The sequence below is a fragment of the Spermophilus citellus genome (genome assembly GCF_964194105.1).
Source record: "Spermophilus citellus genome assembly, chromosome: 6".
NCBI lineage: Eukaryota > Metazoa > Chordata > Mammalia > Rodentia > Sciuridae > Spermophilus > Spermophilus citellus.
Genome location: NC_138187.1, coordinates 125,368,639 through 125,386,015, shown reverse-complemented (window position 1 = coordinate 125,386,015; position 17,377 = coordinate 125,368,639).

The following is a 17,377-nucleotide window of genomic DNA, read 5'->3' as shown; positions in this document are numbered from 1 at the left end:
CCATTGGCTAAAGGCAAGTCACAAATTCCATCCACATTCAAGAGAAGGAACTACACAAAGTCATTAAAGGTAGAAGATCATGGAAGCCACATTACAGTCTCTCTGCCACACAGGTAAAACCTTCCTCATCTATGAATTAGGATGCACACCTTTTCTTGGTATTCCACTGATCAATTTTATCAATGTGTCTGACTTATGAAAATAAGCCACCAGATGACTAGTGTTTCTTTCTCCCTACCTTTGGCTTTCTATGTCTTGAAGTTGATTTTGCTTCCTTTGTTATTGAAAGAGTAAAAGAAACTGAAGTTAAAATGTAAAGGACCAGGTATTGTTAAGTTTCTAAGCTACACTAAAAGCCTGAAACTCCTGTAGCTGTTAAGACAATTCCCGGAACTGCCCATTAGATGTGTGTCGAAATCCCCCCTGACCACTTAGCTGCTTAACCCTGACCACTTAGTTGCTTAACAACCCGGACCCCCGTGCAGCTCAGCACGTATGCACCCCGGGGCCTAAACCAATCAGTTTGAATGTATACCCTGCTTTAGGAGTGACCTATCACCCCCGCCCGACCTCTTCCCACCAATGAATGTACTAATCATGATTAAGAGTTGTTGTTTGATTTTCCCGTGGTACATGGTGATTTGTTAAAGGGGACTATGATGTATGTAAAGTCCCTGCCCTTTCTAAACAAATGTATATAAACCCTGCTCAAGTTGTTCTCGGGGCTCTGGGCTGCTTTCCCTCCTTGAGTGAGCACAGAGCCCCAGCGCGCTGGATCTTCAATAAACCCCTTTTGCTGTTGCATGAGACGGTCTCTTGGTGGTCTCTTCCTCCGTTGTTCGCTGGTCCCTTACATTATAATTTCATTCAAATCAACAACATTTGTTGGATACCTTCTAAGTAGTAGTCTTTGCAGAGGTTGTATGAGGTCCAACCACTTCTATTTTTAGAGGATACTGCTATACTTAAGAATTTTGAGAAATAAGCCATAACATTTACAACATTGTTGTATGCTTTAAGTGGAAATTTTAGAACTAAAAAGAATATCTAAAATTTAAAAAAAATCACTGGGTGGACTTTACAGCACAAAGATAAGACAGGAAAGAGTTAGTTAATTTCAAATTAGATCAATGGAAATTATCCTATCTGAAAACAGAAGGGAGAAATTATAAATTAACAGATTTTTTAGGAACCTGAGGGATAATATCAACAGGGTTGACACACAGGCAATAGGAATCCCAGAAGGAAAAAAAGAGTGAATGTGGTAGAATAAAATGTGTAAGAAATTTATGGCAACAAAACTTTCCAAGTATGGTGAAAGACATATATTAACAGATTCAAGAAAACTCAATAAGGAAAAATAACAGAAAGCCATGTCTAGATATATCCCAGTCAAGCTGCGTAGGCAGTTCTTGACAGTGACCACACTTTGGCTCATATCCTTGTACAATCCTCTCTCCGTGAATGTGATTTAAACCTAGTGACTTGCTTCTAATTAATAGAATACAGCAAAACTAATAGGACATGCACTTCCAATATTAGGTGATATAGTAGACAGATATTGGCCATCTTGCATGTACTTTTAGTATACCTTGGTACCTCTTTCAGAAACGATAAGGTGGCACACGTGTGTCAGTCCAGATCCAGGTAAAAGAGGAACTACCAAAATTATTTCAGATAGAATTTCACATAAAGGATTATGAAAGGATTGAGAACTAAAAATTCAAACACAGAAGCTAAGGTATTGAAGTGGCACCCCCTTTCTCCACAGAAAAGCCCTCTTCACCATGGCTGATTTAAGACTGTCAGCAAAAGAGTCTCTGCAAAAGAGTCCATTGTAGATAAACTTTCTATTTTCATGTCGCCCTGCTTACTTGGCCACTGGCCAAGAAGATACCAGCACTCCAGGTGCTGGACACCCCCTTACTAGTTTTTCACAAACGTATCCAGTATAGTACTTTGTTAGAATTGTGCAAACAAGGCCTTTGGCCTTGAGCTGGGCTTCACAGAGATGCCTACATTTTTAAGATAAGTTACAGATGGGCCCATGGTAACAGCTGGCAGGGGGAGGAAAGAAAGGGGAGATGAAGCTCTCCCCTTCTCAGGTGTTGTCCTTGAAGAGTTAACTTGCCCAGAACAGTAAAAGAAAAAGCTGCTTTTGTGTGAACTTCTGCAGACTGTGAACTTCTGAGCCCCTCCCCTTACACGCTGGGTATAAAACTCTGAAACTCCCTGAACTTGGGGTTCAGGGGATTAATTGATTACAGCAAAAGCTGTACCCTCTGGACCTGGCTGTAGCCAAATAAAACTGTTTCCTGCTATCTTCGGTGCCTTGCCTTGTTTGTCCTTACAACATTTTCACAAAGATTGTCACGGTCAGAAGCAAGTAGTAATCTGAGGGCCGGGGGAGCAATAGGGAGATATTGATAACTATAAAATGTTGAGGCTTGAAATGGGAACCTTATGGAGAGGAACAGTCCTTCCAAGACGGATACTGGTCAGCTGGCATCAGTATCTCTGAGTTGGCACAGTAAGGTAATAAGGGAAAACAGCAAACAGCAACATTGGTGCTACAGCAACCAATTTTCACTGTCAAGTTGAAGAACCATTTGCCTTGATGACAATAAAGAGGAAGGAGCAAGTCCTTTTTCCTCCAGCCTTCTAATCTTCTTCTGACAGCCATATTGCCAACCTAAAAGGAAGCAGCTGGCAGGAAAATAAAGAAAGTGGCTTGTGGAGTCCAGCAACACAGAGCAGAAAATAGAAAAAATAGAATGTTGGCACTAAAGAAGAAATTAGCTAACAAAATGTGAAAAAGCAAATCAAAATCACAGAAGTAAAGACAGTGGGAAGTTGAGAAGCCAGGAATACATGGATGAGCTCCTTTAAGTGGAAGGATAGGCAGGACAAAGTAATGGTACTGTATTCAATGAGTGGCTTTCTTTACCTCTAACTTTTGACAATGTGGGAATTCACAGAAGAAGATTCTAACAGTGAGTGAAATATGCCTTTAGGTCTGTGCTTACTTGTTCATGTTATAGTTGAAAAATCGGGACAATTTTAAATATTCCATGATGCTTTACCCTGCCCCCAGTTTCTCCAACAACCTTGTCTGGACTCCTTCTTCTGATGTTCCATTCTAGAAACCTCAACTCTGGAGCATCGGTTACCTTGATAAAAATCCAACAGTAATTGCAAAAAGAGCCTGAAGCTAGTTCAAAACAGATGTCCTAAAAGTCATGCACTTTATCTATACACAGCATATTTGAATTAATATTACACTTAATACTTACTTATCTGGTTTCCCTTAGCAACCAGGCAGGAGTGGCTGAACAGAGAGGAAAAGAAAAAAAAATGTTACCTCATTCTGGCTGTTTCAAGAAGTTACCATGGAGAAGAGAGGTGCCAATAAGAAAGAAGACATTATCCCCATCAAAAACAGAATAGCAGTATGAAATGTGGAAGTACTTGACCCTAAAAACCATACAATTTCAGAAGCATTAGTGAGGGAGAACATAGCACAACTGTCAATTAAGATAGCACAGCAGCCTGGAAGTATTCAGGGGTTGAGCTCTACCTTGCCTCATCTCTTTGGGAAATGTCATTTTTAAAACAAACTAGAACAACCATGTGTCTGCTGTTTATCACCACATGCCTGATGTCTGGAACAAGACGGACAAACAGTGAATCATGGATAACCACATTGATGCCAAATCACAAAAAGTATTTAAAATTGTGATCAATATATTCTAGTGGAAAATGCAGAGATTTATCAATTACATTTTGAAAAGTCATTGTTATAATAAGCACTGAAGACTATGCTATAGAAGGTAGGTCCTGAGTTACTTAAGAACAAAAATGCATCAAAGCAGTCTACTGCCCTAATTTTCAGTAGGCACAAGGTGAGCTTATGGTTCAACATTCTTTACTTAAGGAGGAGCTGTATTTATATTTTATATATCTGTATATAGATTAGTTATCTATTTGGGCCTTCTTATTTTATGACTAATCAAAATTCTTCTGTTGGGACTGATGCATTGAAAGAGATAGATACATAATGAGCAGTTATGAGATTATCCCACAAGTGGAGAGGGCAAAAGAGATGCTTTAAGAACAATTTTGAAACTCATCTACTATTTGGTATAACTAGAAGATGCTAAGGATGTCTAATAAATAGCAACTGGAAATGGCATAGTTCTTTTAACATCAAAAGGCTATATAATTATTGTGTTTTGAGTATGGTTTGAGTGTCCCTCTAGGGTCCACTGTGATTAAAGTCTTAGTCTCTAGGGGGGTAGTGGAACTCTTAGGAGGTGGTCTCTTAGGTCATTGGGGGCATGAAGTAGTTCATGTGTGATTTTGGGGGAGTTCTCCTTCAATCCCTTCAATTCTCATGAGAGGATTGTTACAAAAGAAGCAAGCCTGACCACTCACATCCTCTTTCCTCTTCCTGGATGGATATGTGACCACTTCTAACATATTCCCCCATCATTGCCATTCATCATTCTCCATCACTCACCAAGGGGTCATCACCAGAATCAAGCCAATGCAAACATCATATTCTTGAAACCACAAAACTGTGGGCTAAATAAACCTCTTTCCCTATAAAGATAGCCTGTGTCAGTATCTTATTACAGTAATGAAAAAATAATACACTAATCTTTAGACTTCTTCACTTAAATGGTTTTTTTAAAAAAAGAAGCTCTTATCAATCTAGTGCTTTTATCAAGAGCAACTATAAAGTTAGATAAGATTTTTTAAAAGATGGTTATTTGAAGATATTAAAAAAAATAACCAAGTGGCCAGACAGGGAAGTCAAGGACCCCAATGACAGGGAAACATATTGGAATATACCAGATATTCCCCACAAATTTCTCCTATCAGGATGTTTTCCATTTCCTAATGGGAGGTAGAGGCACAACAGAAAGCACTCCTCAAGAGCTTTAAATAACCTCATGGTGATGAGGAGAGAAAAATTGGGGTTCAAGACAAATAGAGCAGCCAAGATCCTGAAGGGAAAAAAGCTCACAGAGAAATGACTACGACATTTTGCAAAAACTTTACCTCCAGGAATCCAAAATATCTAGAGAATAAAAGAAGCAGATGGAATAGTAACAGTAAAAACAAACAAGCAAAAACCCACAATTGTTAAGATGTTTAAAAGATAAAGAGAGATTTGGGAAATCTCATGGAGCTCAATTGGCAGAAATTGGAGTTCAGAACTTGAAACAGAGTTGGAATATTGAACAATATTCCAAGTTGTAAGTAGAAATCTATAAGTGAATATAGGTTAAAGAACATAAAATTATTATACCATCCCTTACAAAGATTGATAGGAACCAACGTTATCTGTCCCCAGTTAAATGCTGACAAGTAGAAAATGTAATCCCCTTTGGAGGAAGTGTAGTATCCAGTATTTTGAAATAGTTCCATATACAATGCTCAGCATTCAATTAAAACTGCACTAAACTAAATAATGGAGAAGCAAAATAAAAACAAGCAGTAGAAAAGTAGAAAGTGATTCTCACACAACTCAAATTTTGAAGTTATCATGTAAATAATTTAAAATAATTTGATTGATAGCATTCCCATATCAAGGTAAAAAAAATAGTTAAAAACATAAAGAATTGTTCTAGATGATTGGGATATATATATTATAAATCCTAAAATTAAAAATAAAATGTCAGTAATATGTAGGATTAACAAAAAATTATAAACAGCAGAAGAGATGACTAGTGAAGTGAATAATATGTCAGAAGACTGAAACACAAAGGTAAAAAAAAAAGAAATTTGTAGGATGGATTTATAAGATACAGTTTTTTTAAGTCAAAATATTTACTTATTTGTAAATGATAGGTGATGTCCTAGAGGGGAAGGTGCTGAGAGCCACAGCCAGTCGGAATGGCCCCTGGCATTTTGCCAGAAGTAAGGTAAGATGATGATATTAAGTTAAGCTGTCTATAATTGCTGTGACTGGATGATGCTGGATTGAAACAGGCTGTGTATTCAATTGTATATTAGACCTTTACTGTCTGACTCTGGTGCCCACTACTTTGGAGTTCTCTCGGGAATTCCTGGGGAGTTCGAGTTGGTTGGTGAAGTTCCGGTGGAAGGAGTTCCAGGTGGTGTGGTGTGTGCTGGGAAGGCCGCGTGGGTAGCGTTCGGGGGAGTTTGGAAATAAAGTTTGTTCCTGCTTGAGTGGCTTGTGATTTGTGCCCAGCCAGACTGCGGCAGGAAGGAAAAAAAAATAGGCAACATAATAAATAGGCAACATAATATTTGAAGAGATAGTACTGAGAATTTTCCAAAATTGTTGAAACACAATAAGTCACAGATTCAACAAGCTTTAATAACCCCAAGTAGAATAAAAACAAAGAAAATTGTATCTAAATACATCATAGTAAAAATATTAAAAATTAAAGAGAAAGAAAAGATCTTAAAATCATTTGAAAAGAGGGAAAGTTGCATATGTTTTAAAAAGTAACACTGAAACTGATAGGTGAGTCTTCAACAAAAAATATGGAAGCCAGAAACAATGGAATAAAATCTTTAAAGTTCTGAAAGAGAATAACAGTCAACCTACTCAGTTAAAACACACTTCGAAGGTAAAAGGTGAAAGAAAGACATTTGCATACACATAAAAAAAATCTGTGGGAAAGCTAATGCCAGCAGATCTATAGCCACCAAATACTCAAGAGGTTTCCAGAAAAAAAAAAAAGAAAAATATTCCCTAATTAAGCTCAGTAACTCAAGGTATAAAGAATTAAGAAATGGGGCTGGGGATGTGGCTCAAGTGGTAGAGTGCTTGCCTAGCATGAGGGAGGCACTGCGTTTAATCCTCAGCACCACATAAAAATAAAATAAAGATATATTTTTTAAAAAGAATTAAGAAATGGGTAGTGTTCTCTCTCTCTCTCTCTCTCTCGCTCTCTCTCTCGCTCTCGCTCTCGCTCTCGCTCTCGCTCTCTGCCTTCTGATGCCATATTCCCAGCTGCTTTCCTCCACCGTGCTCTTCCACCATGATGTTCTGCCTTGCATTGGACCCAGGGTAATGGAGTCAGCCATCTATGGGCTGAGACCTCTGAAATCATGAGTTCCAAAATAAACTTTTCTTCCTCTAATTGTTTTTCTCTGGTCTTTTAGTCATGGCAGTAAAACAGCTAACTATAACAAATAAAGGTACTGAGAAATGGGGTTGTTGCTGTGATTAACCTGACCACATGTTTTAGAAGCTTTGGAGCTTTGGGAATTTGTGGGAGGATTTTTGAAACATTTAGTGATGAAAACTGCAAAAGCTTTAGAATGTTGTAAGTGGACATTAATGGGTAATTCTGATGGGAGTTCAGAAGACCAGAATGCTGATAGGACTGTAGACAGTAAAGACAGGGATCATAAGGTTTCAGAAGAAAAAGAAGACTCTATTAAAGATTAGACTAGAGGCCATTCACGTTAAGTCAGGCTAAGAAGTTGTCTGCATTTTGTCTATGTCCTGATACATTCTGTGAGGCTGAATTTAAAGGCAATAAACTCCTTAATCTGGTGGAAGAAATTTCTAGGCAGCATAGCATTCAAGCAGTGGCATGGATATTGCTGGCAGTCTTTAGCCAAGTTTATTGTGATAATTAGGAGCAGAAAGATTTGAGAAACTTGTAGTTTTCCCAGAAAACTCTGTGTAAAACTGGGACTAAGGAAGACCTTGTTGTTAAAGACAATGCAACCATTAAAGAAATCTTAAGGACCTTGCACAGAGACAATGAAAAAGATGGCTTAAGGGCATCTCAGGAATTGGCAAGACTATATCCATCTCAGGCTGAAGAATTTAAAAGTAAAAATTCCTTTGATCAGAGACCAGTGGGTCAACCTACTTGTACAGAGCAGACTAGGAAGTTGTTTCACCCTGCTCAGATGGCCAGGCACTCAGAAGCTGATGCAAGCCATGGTTCCTGGAGGATTGGCTACTGCTCCAGATGGCAGCAGACCTTGGCAGCAACTATGTGGTGCTGGTTTTGCAGGATTGCATGATACTGGAGTTCTAGGGTCATGAAGGCTTCCACCTAGATTTCAAAGGAAGGCCTAGAAGGCCAGGTAGAGTGCAACAGAGTCAGAGTTCCTACAGCCACCCAAGAGGGTGATACATGGAAATGTGAGAAAGAAGCTGAAAGTGCAGTGGAGACCCCCAAGATTAAAAAGATGGCAGTACCATGGGAGGTATGCTGAGGAAAACTCCAGGACTTGAGCAAAGACAAGCCATTTGAGCTACAACCAGCAAAGTCATGGGGGCAGAGCTATACAAGCCCTTAGAGAGAACATTAGGGTACCACATGCCCCAGATGCTGGTCATGGATCTACAGAACTTGTTTTCCCAGATGGATTTCAGTCTTGCTTTGGTCCCATCTCTTCTTTGCATGCCCCCATTTCTCCAATTTGGAATGGAAATGTTTACTCTGTGCATTTATATATTGAATGTACGTAAGTTGGTATTGATTTTCACAGGGGCTCATGCTGAGCTTTTGCCTTCAGTCTCAGAGGAGACTTTGGGCTTGGATGATGAACCCAGCCTAATTTCCTCTTAAGATTGGGAGCCATCTCCTCACAAAGTCATGAAAAGTTAATTTCTGTTTTACTATAAATTACTGAGATTTCTAAACTTGTTTGGTATTCCTGCCCATGCTCTGAACTCACCCATGCCTCGGGTTTCCTTGACCAGATAACAACCCTCTCTAAAACCTTAGGGGCACCTCATAAATCCTGGCTCCCCCTGACCAGACAACAACCCTCTCTGAAACCTGGGCGGTGCCTCATAGACTCTGATGTTCGGATCTGAATTTACTCTCTACCTTAAAACATCATGCCATGTAGATCATTAACCTGCTATCTGCCTTTGTATTATGCTTGTCAAAATCCTGTTAGCTGTAAGTTCTCAAGACAGCCCCCTTTGCAACTTTTTGTGCTATAAAACCTTTTTCCCTAGAGAGCTGGGGGGCTGTTCTCTGGCCTGGGTTTTGGGTGAGACAGTAACTGGCAGCTTTTGTGTACACAACACAAGCCTGCTTTAACTTTATTTAAAATTGGAGTCAGTGGTCTTTTCTTGCGTCATGGTTCAACATTGGACTTTTGGGAAACCCTGGAAATGTTAAGACTATGGAAACTTTTGGAAATAGGCTAAACGCATTTTGCATTATGAGAGGAGCATGAGCTTTTGGGGGCCAAGGATAGAATGTGATGATTTAGATATGAAGTGTTCCCAAGAAGCTCATGTGTGAGACAATGTAAGAAAGTTTAGAGGTGAATGATTTGGTTATAAGAGGTTTGACCTAATCAGTGCATTAATCCCCTGATAGGGATTAACTTAGTGGTAACTGTAGCAGTTAGGATGTAGTTGGAGGAGTTGGGTCACTGGGGATGTGCCTTTGGGGTTTATATTTTGTCTGTGGTATGAGAAGTGCGCTCTCTCTCTCTCTCTCTCTCTCTCTCTCTCTCTCTCTCTCTCTCTCCCCTTCCTGATGCCATGTTTCCAGTTGCTTTCTTCCACCACAATCTTCTATCATGATGGTATGGGCCTTGCTTTGGGCCCAGAGCAATGGATTCAACCATCTATGAATTGAGACTTCTGAAACATGAGCCCCAAAATAAACTTTTCTTCCACTAAAAAAAATGAATAAAAGAATCAGATATATAATTAAACTAAAGGAATACTGACTATCAAACAATGATAATATCTTACAGAAGCTAAAATATGGGTTCAACCTAAGTAGAATTAAGATATGTGACATTGATGACAAAAATAGGTACAAGAAGAAAAAGACTTTAATGTATCATTTTTCCAGAATAACTGTAAAATAAAAGCATTTTCAGTTATAAAAAAACTACAAAAGTTCAGTACAAATAAGTTCCTGGTGAAAAAAAAAAAACAACTAGCAGATGTTCTTTGGTAAAATGAAAATGAGCCCAGAAAGAAGTGATAGAAACGCATAAGATTGGTAAATGTTTTAGGGCTCTAAACAAGAAAGAACTGCTATGAAGGAAGGAAGGGAAAAGGGGAAATCAGAAGGGAAGGAAAGAGAAAGGGAGGGAAGAAATAGGCAAGAAAAGAAAGAAAATGAAGGTAAAAAGGGAGAAAGAGAGGGAGGGAAAAAGGAAAGAAGGGAAAGATGAACAACAATAATAAATCACTCCTATAGTGTAGATCTTAATGTCTCCCAAAGGCCCATGTATTAAAGGCTCATTCCCCAAAGTAGTGCAGTTGGCAGGTGGTAGCTCATTTCAGAGGCAAGGCCTAGTGGGAAGTCTTTGGGTCATTGACGATGTGCTTTTGAAGGGGGTGTGAGAACCCAGTCTCTTCTCTTGCCCTCTTTTATTTCTCAGTCATGAAGTGAGCAATTGTGTTCCTCTTCACATCCCTGCTGTGCTATGCTACCTCACCACATCCCCAGAGCAATAGGACACCAAAGTGAGATGGCACACAGCTGTAATTAATCTTAGATACTTGGGAGGTAAAGGCAGGAGGACTCCAAGTTTGAAGACAGCCTGGGCTCTATTGTTGTAGGGACAAACGAGGCAAGGCACCTAAGATAGCAGGAAATAGTTTTATTTGGCTGCAGCCAGGTTTAGAGGGCACAGCTTTTGCTGTAATCAATTAATCCTCTGAACCCTGAGTTCAGGTAGTTTCAGAGTTTTATACCCAGCATCTAAGGGAAGGGGCTCAGAAGTTCACAGTCTACAGAAGTTCACATAAAAGCAGTTTTTTCTTTCACTGTTTTGGGCAGGTTAACCCTTCAAGGACAATACCTGAGAAGGAGAGAGCTTCTTATCCCCCTTTTTTCCTCCCCCTGCCAGCTGTTACCATGGAGCCCAATTGGTAACTTATTTTAAAAATGTAGACATCTCTATGAAGCCCAGCTCAAGGCCAGAGGCCTTGTTTGCACATTTCTACAAACTACTATACTGGATACATTTGTGAAAAACTAGTAAGGTACCTGGAGAGCTGGTATCTTCCCGGCCAGTGGCCAAATAAAACAGGGTGACACAAAAATAGAAAGTTTATCTACATTGAACTCTTTTGCAGAGACTCTTTTGCTGACAGTCCCAAAATCAGCCATGGTGAAGATTTCTGGAGAAGCCCAGTTAAAACTTTTCTGTGGAGAAACAGGGTGCCACTTCAATATAGCAAGACCCTATCTTAGAGGGAAAACAAAAAGGTTTTAAAAAATTTTAAATCTTTAAAAAATTTTAGGACTAACAAATCATGTACTGAAACTTCTAAAATTTTGAGCAAAAATAAACCTTTTTATTGCTTGATTATGTCAAGTACTTGTTATAAAAACACAAAGCTAATTAGCACAATTGTTAACTAGAGAAGTTTTAAAAAACAGAAACTTTGCAAAGATTCAAGATGGCACATTAAAATAAGGCTGCATGATAATTGCTGTATGACTCAGAATCCAAGCACTAGAAGAAATGCTTCTCGGTGAAGTTTGGTGAAAGAGGGAATTCACCAAAATTCAATATCATGCAATCAGAATCTCTTCAGAGATTTCAGAGACTCAAAAATGTGGGCACATTAAACACAAAACAAGGAAGAGTAGATTGTAGCCAAGCCAGTTACCGCAACAGCAGTGACACTGGTTCTCAGCAGAGAAGTGGGAATAAGACAAACAGAGAGAAAAACAAAAAGAACAAATTTGGCACAGAAAAACTTGCAGATCAGAAAAGCAGCCTGAACTTAGCTAATCTCAAGGCTGCATAATGAACTGATGCCCGAAAAGTGCTCCGTATTTGTCAACTGGTAAGCAGAGAGCTGAAGCAGGAGCCGTTGCAAGGAGGTCAAGCGGCAGCTTCCTGCTGTAGGAGTCCAGGAGATCATAGAAAGCATAGCCATAGTGTCTTGGCAAGTGCCTACCATGTGGCCTAGGGTGTGCCTAGCAGAATATGAATAAAACAGCCACAGAGCAGATTGTATCCATGTGAATTCAAGTCAGAAATACAGAGGGGCATGCAACTCACTTTCCCTTTGAGTCTAGCAGCTCATGTGACCAGCTGAAGAGGGTCAGGAAACTGAATGGATAAGTGCAAATATATTCAGGGACTAAGCCTCCAAAGACTACTCATGGGCAGCAGACCTGTGGAAGGTTGACTTCCCTATCCAATGAGATCCAGACTTCCAAAAGAGGTCAGCATCTTCCTGCCCCTAGGGATGTGTTGATATAATCTCTTCAGAGCAGATACTACCCTCCCCCAAAAAATCCTTATGGCCTGATTAGACCTAAATCCTAGAGACCAGAACTTCTCTCACAGAACTCTGCGGCAGTCCCAGCCTGGGAATGCATGGATCTGGTGTGTGCAGATGAAATTGCAATTGATAATACTTTCTATTCCATCCTACCTTATACTGGTGAGAAGGGAAGCTGACAACTATTTCAATCAGCTTCAGACTTAGGACCCTCCAACTGGCATCGTGGTGCCCCAAAGAGGAAGAGGTTAGCATCCCTCCCTCCCTTTCTCTCTCTCTCTCTTTCTCATAAATAGCCCCAAGAAGAAATAGAATGAAGGATGGTCAGGCATAGGCAGTGACCATCCATCCATCCTCATCAACAGTTTAGAGCATCTCAGTGGAGACAATTCTTTCATTTTTTTCAATAAGAATCTTTTTTCTTCTTTTTCTTTTCTGTCTTCCTTTCTTTCTTTTCTTTTTTTTTCTTTTCTTTTCTTTTTTTGTGTGTGCATATGTGTGTTCTTGCTGTGCTGACTTGTTTGTGAATGTATGTGCATACACATGCTTGAGTTTTTTCTCATTCTTATAATAATTATTTTTCCTGGTCTTTTAAGGGCTAGAGTTTTTGGCTTGTTTCTTTTGGTTTTGTTTGTTTCTATTATCTTTATTTTTCTCTTTTGTTCTTCCACTCACTAGTAGCCAAATTTTCTTATCTCATTCTCACTTTACTTTTTTCTTTTTCCTCCTCTGTCCTCCCAGCTATCATTTAATCTCTCTCTCTCTCTCTCTCTCTCTCTCTCTCTCTCTCTCTCTCTCCATTCTATTTGTATTTTGAACATTCTAAACTTTTTTTTGCCTTCCTATCATAATTTATTTTCCCTTATTTTTTTACCATCTTTAAGAACTGTTTGGTTTATATAACTCCTGCCCCACCATTCATTTAGTTGCAATTATTGTACTATGGATGGCATAGATGACACCTGTGATTTACTTTACTGCCCAACTTAGCTCAATTTTTTTTTTTTTTTTGCTATTGGTAATTGATGACCCCAGCATTCCTCTTTGTGTGGTACTTATGGTTATAGATGTCATAGTAGGTATCTGGTTTTTATTTTAATGTTGTATATTGATTGCTTTCGTTGTTATTGTTTATTTCACCATTTTATATGAGATTGTGGAAAGGGGCACTACAAGATCACGGGGTAGAGACTCTGCTGCTGAACTAAACTGAGCCAAGAGACACGTCTTGCTTCATAGACAAACTAAACACACGAAAACTTCATTGATATTTTAATACAGGAATAGAAGAAACAAAACTCTCCCAAATAATGGCCAGCCATAAGTTCCTGGCTAGAGTGGGTTCTCAGGTCCCACTCACAGACACCCATTCCTACAGAGACAAAGAGAGAGGAAGAGAGAAATAATTAATTAATTAATTAGCACAAAGATTGTAGATACCACAACTGTGAGAGGACTCAATATATGTCACTCTATGATATATTGGCAAGAGAAGACCATGCCTAAAATGATCCATGCATAGAGTGGAAGAGAAATTCATCCCAACAGATGCATAAAACCCAACATGGGAATTCAAGAAATATAAAAAAACAAGGTTACACAGCACCTCCTAAAGTTCATAATTCACAAGCAACTGACCCAAAAGATATTGAAATAGATAAAATATCAGTTAAAGAAAAGATGATAAAATGATCAATGAATGTTAAGAGAATAGAGAAAAACAACTGAATTAATTAATGAAGTCAGTACAGAATATGAAGAAGAAATTCAATAAGGAGATAGAGATATTGAAAAAGAATTTAACAGAAATCTTTGAAATGAAAGTGTACTGTTGAAAGTCTTTCTAATAGAGTAGACCATGCTGAAGACATAATCTCAGAACTGAAAGACACAGTGGCCAGCCTTGAACATTCAGATAGTATTAAAGAAAAGAAAATGTTAAAGAAAATGAAAGAGAGAGGTAGGCTAATAGAATGAATAATCTCTTCAGGAAAATAATAAGGAAGAATTTTTCAAAGATTGAGGATGAGATGGACATCCAGATACAGGAGGTATTCAGAACCCCCAGGGACAAGATCAAAAAAGAACCTCTCTGAAACACATTATACTTAAAATCCTTAATGTAGAGAACAGGATAGAATTTTTAAAACCTCAAGAGAAAAATATCAGGCCACATTTAGAGGCAAGACAATAAAATAACTTCTGACTTCTAAGCACAAACTCTAAAAGCCATGACATCTTGGAATGATGTGTTCTAAGTCCTGAAAGAAAATAACTGTCAACCAAGATTTCTATATCCAGAAAACCTATTTTTTCAGAATGAAAGAAGAAACAAAACCATCTAAGATAAGCAGAAACTAAAGGAATTCCTCACTATGAAGCCAGCACTAGAGAGAAATACTTGAAATAAAACTTCACATCAAAGAAATAAAAAACTAAACCCAAAGCTCAAAAATGAACAAATCTCATTTGAAGAGTAGCTAAGCAAATGAGGGACAGGACCAAATTAAACATTTGTAATTAGTCAAAATAGCAGGAATTCATAAACATCTCTCTATAATCACATTGAATGAAAGTGGTCTCAACTCTCCAATTAATGACATAAGCTGGTAAAATGGATTAAAAAACAAGACCCACCTATATTTTTGCAAGAGGCTCATATTACAAGCAAAGATACCACAGGCTAAAAGTTAAAGAATAGAAAATGATATAGCTTGCACATGGAGCCAGAAAGCAAGCAGAAGCAGCTACTTGCATATCTGACAAACAGACTTCAATCAGAAGAAGCAAAGAAGTTCATTTAACACTGGTAATAGAAGCAATCCAACAAAAAGATAAGATGATAGTAAATATTTATGCACCATATATGGCCACACCTAATTACATAAAAGAGATATGACTTGAATTAAAGAAAAAAAACAAAGACCTAAAAAAATTTAAAAATTTTTTAAAAAGACTCAGATCCCAATACAATAATAGTAGGTAATTATAACACACCTCTCTTACCAATATATAGGTCATCCAGACATAAACTCAGTATAGGCTCTTTGGATTTGAAAAATTTTATAAATCAAATGCCCTTAACAGATATATATAGACTATCCAACAACATCAAATATACTTTTTTCTCAGTAGCTCATGGAACCTTCTCCAAAATGGACCATATTTTAGGCCACAAAAGACCTCTTAGCAAGCACCAAAAAATTGATATAAATCTTTGCATCTGATGTGATCACAATAGAATAAAATTAGAAAGCAACACCAAAATCACTATATAAATTATGTAAACAAATGGAGACTGAACAATACACTTTTGAATGATGAATTGGTGATAGAAGAAATCAGGAGAGAAATTTTAAAACACTTAGAATCAAATGAGATTGTGATATAACATATCAGAACCTCTGAATAATATGAAGGTGATTGTAAGAAGTTTGGCTGTGAGTGCCTACATAATAAAATCAGAAAGATCCCAAATAAACAACTTAATGACACATCTCAAGACCTTTGAAAAAAGAACAAACCAATTCTAAAATCAATAGGATGAAGGAAATAATTAATGTCAGGGTAAAAATCACTAAAATTATGAATAAAAATATAAAACAAAGTAAGAATGAAACAAAGAGTTCGTTTTTTGAAAAAATAAACAAGATTTATAAGTCCTTAGTCAAACTAACCAAAAGAAAAAGAGAGAAGACCCCAAAATTATTAAAATTAGAAGAAAACATTAAAGAAAACCAGGGAATCATCAGGTACTATTTTGAAAACTTATACTCCAATAAATTGGAAAATCTAAAAGAAATCGATAGATTTCTGAACACACATGACCTGCCAAATTTGAATAAGGAGGACATAGAAAACCTAAACATACCAATAAACAACAATGAAATTGAGGTAGTAATAAAAAGCCTTTCAGGGCTGGGGATGTGGCTCAAGCGGTAGCGCGCTCGCCTGGCATGCGTGCGGCCCGGGTTCGATCCTCAGCACCACACACCAACGAAGATGTTGTGTCTGCCGAGAACTAAAAAATAAATATTAAAAATAAAATTCTCTTCTCTCTCTCTCTCTCTCTCTCTCTCTCTCTCTCTCTCTCCTCTCTCACTCTCTCTTAAAAAAAAAAAGCCTTTCAATAAAGAAAAGCCCTGGGTCAGAGGAATTCCTAGCTGAATTCTACCAGACCTTTAAAGAAGAACTAATGCCAATGCTCCATAATTTATTCCATGAAATGAAAATGGGTGGAACACCTCCAAATTCATTCAATGAAGCTAGTATCACCCTCACACCAAAATCAAATAAGGACAAGTCAAGGAAAGAAAACTACAGACCAACATACCTGATAAACTTAGATGCAAACATCTTTAATAAAATATTGGAAAATCATATTCAATGACATATTAAGAAGATTGTATATTATGATCAAGTTGGTTTTACACCAGGGCTGTGAGGATGATTTAACATATGCAAATTATTAAATGTAAAATCATCAAATGTAATTCACCATATAAATCAAATTAGGGAAAAAATTCACATAATCCTCTCAGTAGGTGCAGAGAAGGTCATTGACAGAATTCACCATCCATTCATGATTAAAAAAAAAAACATTGAAGAAATTATGGACAGAAGATACTTACCTCCTCATCATAAAGCTCTGACAAATCCAAAGCTAACTTCATGGAAATCATATTTTAAAATCTAAAACACAACAAGGATATCCACTCTCAGCAATCCTACTCAACATAGTACCAGAAATTCCAATCAGAGGAATTAGTCAAGGAAACAAAAGAGATTTAAAAGGAAAATAAAGAAGTGAAATTACCTCTGTTTGCAGTGATCCTATATTATAAAATTCAAAAAGCTCCACTAGAAGTTTATTAGCTAGAGCTAATAAACTCAGAAAAGTAGCAGGTTACAAAATCAACATACAAAAATTAATAGCTTTTCTATACACGAACAATGTATCTGCTGAGAAAGAAATCAGGTAAACAATTCCATTCACAAAAGGCTCAAAAAATTAAATACCTAGAATAAGTCTGACCAAAGGGGTGAAAGATCTCTACATGAAAACTACAGAGCATTGAAGAAAAAAAACTGAAGAAGATCAACAGACCTCCCATGTTCATGGATAGATAGAATTAATATTGTTAAAAT